We start from the raw sequence: 9984 nt of genomic DNA on the forward strand, positions 1-9984 counted from the left end.
CATGGTGAGCTTAAGCGCAATTGAAATAGGCTCGAGTGCAATAGATCAAGCACACACCATCAGGCCACCAGCAGGAACTCACGACCTGGTGAGCTCTAGTGCACCAACTACCTAGGCTCAAGCGCATTCGTGCGATAAAAGCTGACAACAAGGCAAAATCGGAAAAGGAAAGAGTTTTCCTTATCCTATTTGGACTAGAAGACTACAAATTGGACTAGTGTTGCTCTTGTACTCTATTACTAGACATCTAATTCATGCTTTAAGGGAATGCCACAATAAAGAGAATAGAAATCAATAGGATTTTTGGCTAGTTTTAAGGAGAAAAGTGCTTCAAAGTTCCAGTAGCTTCTTACGATGGATTTCTCTCTAACAAAGACGATTTTCAACAATTCCATGAGCAGCTAATTCGCCCATATGGTATCAATGTAGCCATTTCTAAGTAATTATGGTGCAATTGTGTTTTTCTTTGATAATTCTATGAAGATGAGTTATACTTATCCCTTGATTACGTGTATGCTAATTAAGAAATTCAATAGTTCATACATAGGGAAGACGGATCATTCCGCATTTTAGTGGTTAGGTGGACGACCCATGCTAATCGAAGATGGACTATTCTTATTTCTTAGTAAAAGAAATTTCTTTATGACATCGTTGGGTGGTTAACAAACACACACAAGTCATATCATTCATATGAGTGAAATTCTCATGTTAAATGCAATTTACTGTTATTATAAGGTTAGTGGTGAAGTCAATCCTCTATATTTTCTCCATACTATCTTACTTTTATATTTTTATTTAGTTTCAATTAAAAAATCAAAATCAAATATATTTACTGAATTAGATTAGAGTTAATTTCAATAACTTAATAACCCACAGTCCTTGAAGTTCGACACCCCCACATAAACCTTTTCCAACAAAGATTTGTTCTATTGCTAGTAGTTTATTTTGTTATTAGTACTCTCACGACCACATCAATTTTTTGTGCCGTTGTCTGGAATTGTTACGGTTATGTTGTTAAGTTTTTGTGATGAAATCTAATTTGATTCGTAGTTTAGGAAATTGTATATATTTGATTTTTAAATTTCTATTCTAGTATATATATATATATATATATATATATATATATATATATATATATATATATATTTTTTTTTTTTTCAGGTTCAACATTGTCAGATTGGACCAGAGCGCATTCTGTTTGGGCTCGATCGCAACACTACTGCACAGAAGGGCTCGAACGCACCTTCCCAGATCAGTAGTACTGAAGCTATGGCATTGCAAAGAGCGGTACACCTAAACTTTTTGTGATTTTTTTTTAAATTTTTTGTATATATTTATTTGTTTTACTTAGTTATGATTGGTCGCTATTCTTTGTCACTTCTACCTTTGCGACCTTGACCTTGAATCATGGCTATGGACCCATATGAAAGTTTTCAAACTTACTTTGGGTTTAGTCACTTTGATTTAGAGCTAGTGACTTTCTCTAAAATGGCGAATAATCCTTACTCCGATTATTATGATCAGGGATAGAAAAACCATCATAATTTCTCCCGGGAAGCTCCAGCCACGAGAAATTCAGCCCCACAATGTCCCAAACTGCACAATCAAGCATATCAGTAGTTCAACAATCAAGCGTTCTATTCACCATCTAACTTCCATCCTCCCCACCAGATGGATTCTGACTCTTTCAAGATCAAATATTGAAACTTGCACTACAAAAATTCAGTAATTTTGAGTCTTTTTTTTTTTAGCCCTTTTTACCAAAACGACTCAAACCGTTTGAAGTCATTTTAGTACAAAATGACTCTAAAAAACGACTCCAAATAAAAAAAAAAAAAATAATAATTTGAGCACTTCAAGCGCAGGAAATACAAAGCCAAGATCCCATTTCTTAAGACCCATTTGCTTTCCTCTTTCCACATTTCAACCAAAACAATATACAACACCATCTAAGAAAATAAAATCACACAACTGCTTTATCTGTGTTTTCAATATTCATATGCTATTAAAAAATGTCAACCAAATGTAGAGAATGTAGAATTGAATGTCAACATGGTTATTTGTATAACTTCATATGCATCTTATTAAAAAAAAAATAAAAAAAAATGTCAACCAAATGTAGAGCATGTAGAATTGAATGTCAACATGATCATTTGTATAACAATTTAGGAAATTAAACAAGAAGTATCTAATCACGCCAGCCAGCCATTTATACATGAATCGGAATTTGCAGCTGCAAAATATACATAAATGGTAGAGCGGGCAAATACCTGGTATTTGACATGAACTGCTTGGAAGGGAACACTAATTGGACATATAGAAACACAATATGTTTCCTCTGCCCATCACAGGACATTTCAAACGACAATAAACTAAGTAGAGAGAGTAAAAAGTAAAAACCCTCTAACCTAAGGAAGTCACTAATTCTCTTATTCTATATAAAAGGATGGAAAAGCTAATACAAGTAAACAATACTGTATTCATATGTAAGACCCAAACTTTTGATTCTTCCTAAATTTCCTTCGCAACCAAACATGAAATAACAAATGAAAATTACAACAGACGACAAAAGCAAGGAAAATCTATACGCAACTCTTGAGATAAAATAGGTACCTAACCCATATTTGTGAACCAACTAACCATCATAGAGAATATAAACAAGTCCTACCTGTCATTTCCTGCTAGTTCTTAGTTCTTATTCATGTCCATCAAAGAAACAAAAACAACCAAAAATAAAAATTATACTAGTAGTCTATGTGATAACACGAATTGAATCTACATAAAGGAAGAGGATACTATCCGGTAAACATACCCGTGGCAAAGGTTGTCAGGTTTTAAATTTGACACATGTAGTAAACAGTCTTCTTACCCAACTAAAGAGTTTAAGATGAAAAATAAATCATTGGCTAGAAAAAGCACCATAATCGATGTGAACACGAAATGCACACATTGGTCATCTAACAAATTTGCACCACTCTTGACATCCTTCAACCCGTGGGCAATGTAGAGAAAGGTCGGATCAGTGGCACCTTCCTTGAAATATGCAAAAACCAAGCTGCCATATATCATCATGCACGCTTTCCCCAACAAAACTGCCACAAAGATGAACTCAACTAATTAACAGTCTTCCCACAAAAGAGAACCCCTCCCCCCCCCCAAAAAAAAAACGAGTAATACAAAGCCTTTTGTTTAATATACATCCTGTGCAGGAAGCTCAAAGATAATAGATACTAAAAGGAGTGAGCTTTCTCGCCTGAAGCCTAAAGGTATCCACGATGTCAACAACCTTGGCAACTTGATCATCAACACCTTCATCCTCATTTCCACCTTCTGCAGAATGGTTTGCCCCAAAAACTAAATCGACTGCTCCTCGAACAATCCACTGCCAGATAACAAAATATATACCAAAGTTAGATTATCTAATTACTGCCAGTGCAGACTTTTTTTTTTTTTTTTTTTTTTTGTTGTCCCATAGTCACAAAACACAACATAACAATAGCAGAGGTTCAAGCTCTCGATCCCCTCAGAAGCACAAACACTAATATGACACCAACAATTATGGACAACAAAACTCATAAATCTAACAAATAAAAAGAGTTCCACCTTTCCTTCCACTTCCCACAGTATCCCATTCTCAATTTCCTTGTATGGGAACGAATTGGAGAGAAGCTCATCACCTGGAATTTCACCAATGAAGATCAGTTTACAGCTCACGGATTATGATATTTCAAAAATAATTTCCCACCTAGAATCTAAAGGTCCAGATGTGGTTCAAGGATATAACAAAAGCATAATGTCATTCTCACAAAGTATCTTAAGAAACCACAACCACATAAATATTAAAAAAAAAAATACTAATCAGAGGTTGCTTGTTATGTCTGTCAATGCTGCTCTTGATTTTAATGGGAGTTGTATCTGAAAGACCTAAAACAAGAGAGTGCATACATCATTCAGACGACAACATATGTGGACACAAAGGAAAAAGTAGTAAGCCCCTGAGCCTTAGCTCAAGTGGCAAAAGGTGGAGTGGGTGTAGTCTTAGGTTCATATCTTACCAAAAAAAAAAAAAAAAGTCTCAAATCAGGCTAGGAAGTGGATAATAGAACCACTGTTATTACCGGATATAGAATAAATATTCAACAGCCCAGGGCCCAGGGTCACTATAAAAGCCAACAAATAGTCATGTCCTCCATTTTTCTTCTGCATAATAGGAGTGCCCCAAACCTGTATAACAACTAGAAAATAAAATAAGAATTACAACTTATATTCATAATAGGAAGCATAATGTGGAGACGATTAAAGGTGAAGGTAACATTAACAAAAAATATAAGTTTCAGCAAAGCCATCACTGCACCTAATCTTCAGGAATGCCTCTATAACACAAATTATGCAAGGGAAAAACAATGAAGATGAAAATAAGGTCGTTTCTCAAAGAACTTAGTATTCAACCCTGCCATTCCCCCGCTACATCTTCCTCTTCATACTTCTAATAGATCATGAACAATAAAATTTGAGATCGTCTAAAGTAATCATCCGGCCCCCCATCCCCCTCCTCTCAATCTCTTAACATTCCTCTTCGATTGGTTACTTGATAAGGGTTGTTGGGTTATGTGCTATCCAGATTTGATAAATCAAACCCATAAATTATACACAATGTCACCAAAAAATTTGATAAACGATATCATGGAAAGAGTTCTTACAGGATAAAGAGTGAAGAAATGAGGAGAAATTATAACCAATTTCCAAATCTAAAGACTCAAGAGAGATAATAAATAAAAACAGAACTACAGAAACTTTCCACTTTCCATTATATTGTACAGGAACAGCACTATCAGAAAGCAAAATCCGAAGCACCCACAACAAGCAGTTCTTCATTTATAGACATAGGGATGCATGCATAAATAGAAGGTTATAAAAAAAACTAACGATGGTAATAAAAAAAAAAAAATAGTATAATCACTTTAGAGTAAAAACATTTTGCCCGCTGAAAGAATTTTAAATGAACGCACTGTAACTACAATTATAAATAAATCAACGATTAACTTACCATAACAGGTATCATTTTAGCACACTTAGCAAGTGTCTGAATAGGAAAGTTGAAATATTTAAGGGCCTGCAGCAAGCCATATGTCATTAAAGTGTACATAACGTACATAATTTATCAACTTGAAACAGAAACTACTTATTCAGAAAACTTGTAAAAAAGAAACAGAGAAATCAAGCAAATTAGTATTACATATGGACGGATAATCATGTTAAGAAACACTGAAAATCTACACAGCTTACCTCATACTGACATGTCGTGGTTACTATGTTTGATACTGACACAAGGCAGTACTTGTAAAGGGGAGCGACTGGGTCCAAGGCTTTTTTACTTGCCTAGAAGAGGAAAAAAAAAAAAAAAAGGACAATGAGAATTCAAGTGTGAGAAGAAGTTGTATTCATCCAAAAAAAAAAAAAAAAAGTGTGAGAAGTTGCTTAAGCAACAACAGATACTCAATCGGTACAGCCACATTGCTTAGTTTGCAGTTTAAACATAGTTGAAAATACCAATTGTGTGATCATTAGTTTTACAATACACTAACCAACTTCTAAGTTCTACCCCCCACCAAAAATATATTAAATTAACAGTTACTCACTAGTAAAGCACCTGCAGAGACATCAGTTGTTGTAATCGATTGCAGAAAACAAGAAATAGCGAGAATCTAAAAAATTCTTTGTTCACCCCATATGGTACTCTCATGATCTTTACACATATAGGTTACACACAAATCCAGTGACTCTTGAAACCACAAACTCACCCCCAACCTATTACTAAAGAAAAAAAAAAAAAAAAAAGTAATTACTAAGAATCTATCTGTCTCAAACCCAACAAAAATGCCCTCAAAAACTCTGGTATAATTACCCATTATGCCTTCATCTCTCTCGAAAAATCTAAAAACAAAAACCCTGGCCTCCCACAATTTACAGCTACACGTGTCTACTCTCTTCAACGTGCATGTTCACTTGATCCTTCCCTAACCCACAACATAAACTCATATTTCTCCATGCCCGTCTCATTTGCAATTTCTCTGAAACCTCTCTCTCTCTCTCTCTCTCTCTCTCTCTCTCTCCATCTCTGATAAACCCTTGCAGCTTTTAAATACAACGCTGCTAGGGTTTGTGCAAGTCATGGAGAGCCCCGACTTATCAGCCGGCTCGAACCGTCCAAACCTCCCACCGGTGTTCCGGTTCACCCCACAGTCGAGGAGCTGGTGATTCACTACCTCAAGAAAAAGGCAAACTCGGCTCCTCTAGATCTCCATCCACGTCGACGTCGTTGGTTATGCATTGCTCGGACGAGTTCATGGACCTTCGTCTCACTTTCGAGACCCTGAACCGTCAATCTTTCTCCGAATTGTAGGTCCTCCATAACAATCATCCCTTCAGCAGCATGTGGGGTTGGGGGTCACCGCGCGGATTGTAGCTCCTCTGTTTTAGCTTCATAAAACAGAGTGAAACAGAGAGATTTGTAACTTGATATATTCTACATTTCTTTTGTTTTTATTTTTTGATTTCTTGGATGTATGGAAGCACTTTCGATAGAAACTATTTTATTTGGGTTAGTTTGTAGGGAAAGCTTTGGCGGAGGGTAACAAGTGGTACTTTTATAGCCGGACGACGCATAATAGAATGACAAGTAATGGTTATGGGAAGCCAATGGGCATTGAGGAACCGGTCATCAATACCTCTGGGAACAAGGTTGGAGTGAAGAAACAATGTGTGTTTTTTTTTCGGGGAAGCTCCTTCCAATTGGACAATGCAAGAATATGGTCTCCCAGATTCCCCTGCTTCTACCAGTAGTATTACCAGATCATCCAAAGGAAGAGGCCATTCAAAAATAGTTAACTACTTTTACTAGTTTCACTTCCATGTCCAACATAGTTTCCAAGGATTTAACTCTCCTAGTGCATGTATATACCTTACTAATGAGAAGAAATCATGGTTCTCAAACTATGTAGGAAGAGGGAAGCAGCCAGATACCATTAGCCTACAAATGTAAAAAAAATCTCTATTGAGGTTCTTGTGTTGGGTGTAAGTGATGACTTCATTGTGGTAAACCAAAGTTTTAACACTTGAATACATACCCACCTGCATTTCTTTTTTCCTGTCTCTCTCTCTCTCTCTCTCTCTAATGGTGTGACAGGATCTGCTATTGCTGATTTTACATAACATCCTCCAATCCACTGCTTCAATCCACTTAGATTCTCCTTTTTAGTTTATTTGCTTTGGACCTGCTTGGCTGCTTTGATTGAGTTGAAATATTTTGTAGGATGCTGAAGGTCTCAATGAAACAGGCCGGTTTTATGGTGTGTCATCAGTCAGTGTTGAAGGGGTTGCTCATTGTTAAGGATAAACAAGATAAAACAAGCTCAGAACAATATCAGCATACTAACGGCTACTAGCCGTTACTCGGTAGTAAACAGTAACGGCTACTAGCCTACTAGCCATTACTCGATGGTTGAAGAACATCCTCTACAGCTCAGCATACTCAGCATCAGCATCACATGGTGATAGCCTTTTCTACCACTCTTTTTAATATGCTACCCTGCCTGTCATTTCTGTCATTTGTTTGGGTATTCTTCCAGTCACCACATTCCTATTTATGCAGAGCACCCTTCTTTTTGACATGTTTAATTCAATTTTCAGACCAGGCATCGTCGACAGGAAAATGAAGTCATGGGTATAATTAAGCTATCCATTCAGCTATATAATGTATAGGTGTTCGGTAAATAATTAGCGTTCCCGGAACTGGTGATCACCTTTTCATATCTCTTATATATATATATAGAGAGAGAGAGAGAGAGAGTTGTCCAAAAAAAATAAAAAAATATAGAGAGAGAGAGAAAAAAAAATATTACTAAAAATGAGTTACATAAATTTAAGCATGTATATTCGTAATTATGTTACTTAATATTTATATGTGTGCATTAGTTAACACACACATATATATACTAACTAGTTACTTTATAAAACTAACATATTATCTAGTTAATTAACATATAAGAATTAAATATAATTAACTATATGTTACTCAATATTTTTAAGTATATTATATATATAGTAGTTAACTATAGTCTATATGTCATTTTTTGATTAAATATATATATATATATATATATATATATATATATATATATATATATATATATATATATATACTAAATAAGCATATAGTATACTAGCTAACTAAATATAGTATTACATATTAATTATAATACTTTGATAATAATATTTAGTATGTTAAACTAACATATTAATTAGTTATTAATAGTTTTTTTTTTTATTTGAAAAATGAAAGATATCATTAAGAATCAGAATCATCTAGCTCAGCAAGTACAATGTTTTGAATAAAAGAATGACATTCCTCTATCTAAACTCTATCTAGCATCTAAGAAATTGCAAACTTTGCCATAACATGAGCCACTGTATTAGCTTCCCTACAAACATGCCGAGCATGAACTCGCCCAAGTTTTAAACAAGTGGAACTTAAACACACATTTCATAGATCGGCTCATTTCGATTACAGCCCTAAATACAACTTATGTAATGATATATATATATATACACTAAACGTAATTAATTATAACTTATATATATATATATATAAACACACATATATCACATCCCACATGGTTAACAATAGTTATATATTATACTTATATTATAATTACTTAGTTATATAGAATATATTAGACTTACTACTTGCTCACATTATACATATACCATAGTATATGAACTCTAGTTATATATACTAACATATTGTTAATTTGTTACTAATTATAGACTATAGTTATGTACTATAATTCATATTATGCCTTATATAGTTACATATTACATATTTATGTTATTAATAAATGTATAGAGGTTGTTTACAAATTTGAGCTTGAACTCCGCTTTGATCACACATTGAAAAATTTAATAACCTAGCTAGCTTGAGCTCTAGTTGAGCCAAGCTTGTCGAGTAATTCGACTCGGCTCGAATGGCATTTTCAATGAGTTCGAATTCACCCGAGTTTTAAATGAGCTTAAACACGTATGATATTGGAAATTGAAAAATAGATTACTTCTATTTTAACCGTGTGTATGTGCACCATGTGCTAACAAAATAATGTAAGTGCAGAATTTAAATGATACAAGAATTTTGTTAATGAAGTGGAAACTCAATTAAGAGAAAAACCACTTCGGGGTAGCCAAACCCAAGATATCCACTATTCAGAAGACAAAGCTAGTACATAAATAGTAACACTCACATACCCAATGCAACGATCGTATCTAGCACTCTGATGTGTAACCCAACACAAACGATTTCCAACCAAATCACCTACTTGAAGAGGTTTTCAATGGAATCCTTTACCTTAGGGACAATCTCTAAGATAGACTTCAGTTTCAGCACAGTAACAGCACATAACGGCAATAGCTTAAGAGAGAACGGTTCAGCACAATAACTCTAAAATAAACTCTCTAAGATTTACAGAATTTAATACGGAATTCTTACAAATTACATGCCTAGGAGTCTCTATTTATAGGCCACATAAACCTAAATCGCGTCTAATACGATTTTGCTATGCGACGTCCGGATAGTAGCTGAGGGTGTCCGGACGGACAACTATGTGATTGACTTTCCAAATTCGCTTGAAATTCTTTCCTGAATAGAGCCACGTCCGGACGGTGTTGCCCTAACATTTGGACGGTTGCACTTCAGCTGCACGCAATTTCCATATTAAGGCTTTGAGCGTCCAGACCACGGAGACTAATGTCTGGACCGTTAAACTTTGTATGCACGACTTGCCTTATCAAGGATAGCGTTCGGATGGGAACAAACATCGTCCGGACAGTTGCAGCTGTCTTCCCATATCTGTGTTATGGAAAGAAATCTTTTGACTTGTTGAACACTGAAAGGCGTCCGACCATGTTGCTGAGATGTTCGGACTGATGTAACTT

At 35.1% G+C, this 9984-nt stretch overlaps 1 pseudogene; it reads right to left on the reverse strand.

Annotated features, from left to right (window-relative positions):
* Positions 1 to 1483: 1483 nt before the first annotated feature.
* On the reverse strand, positions 1484 to 5909 carry LOC133866176 (uncharacterized; annotated as a pseudogene).
* Positions 5910 to 9984: the final 4075 nt, after the last annotated feature.

Source organism: Alnus glutinosa, chromosome 4 (genome assembly GCF_958979055.1).
Source record: "Alnus glutinosa chromosome 4, dhAlnGlut1.1, whole genome shotgun sequence".
In the NCBI taxonomy this organism is placed as follows: Eukaryota; Viridiplantae; Streptophyta; class Magnoliopsida; order Fagales; family Betulaceae; genus Alnus; species Alnus glutinosa.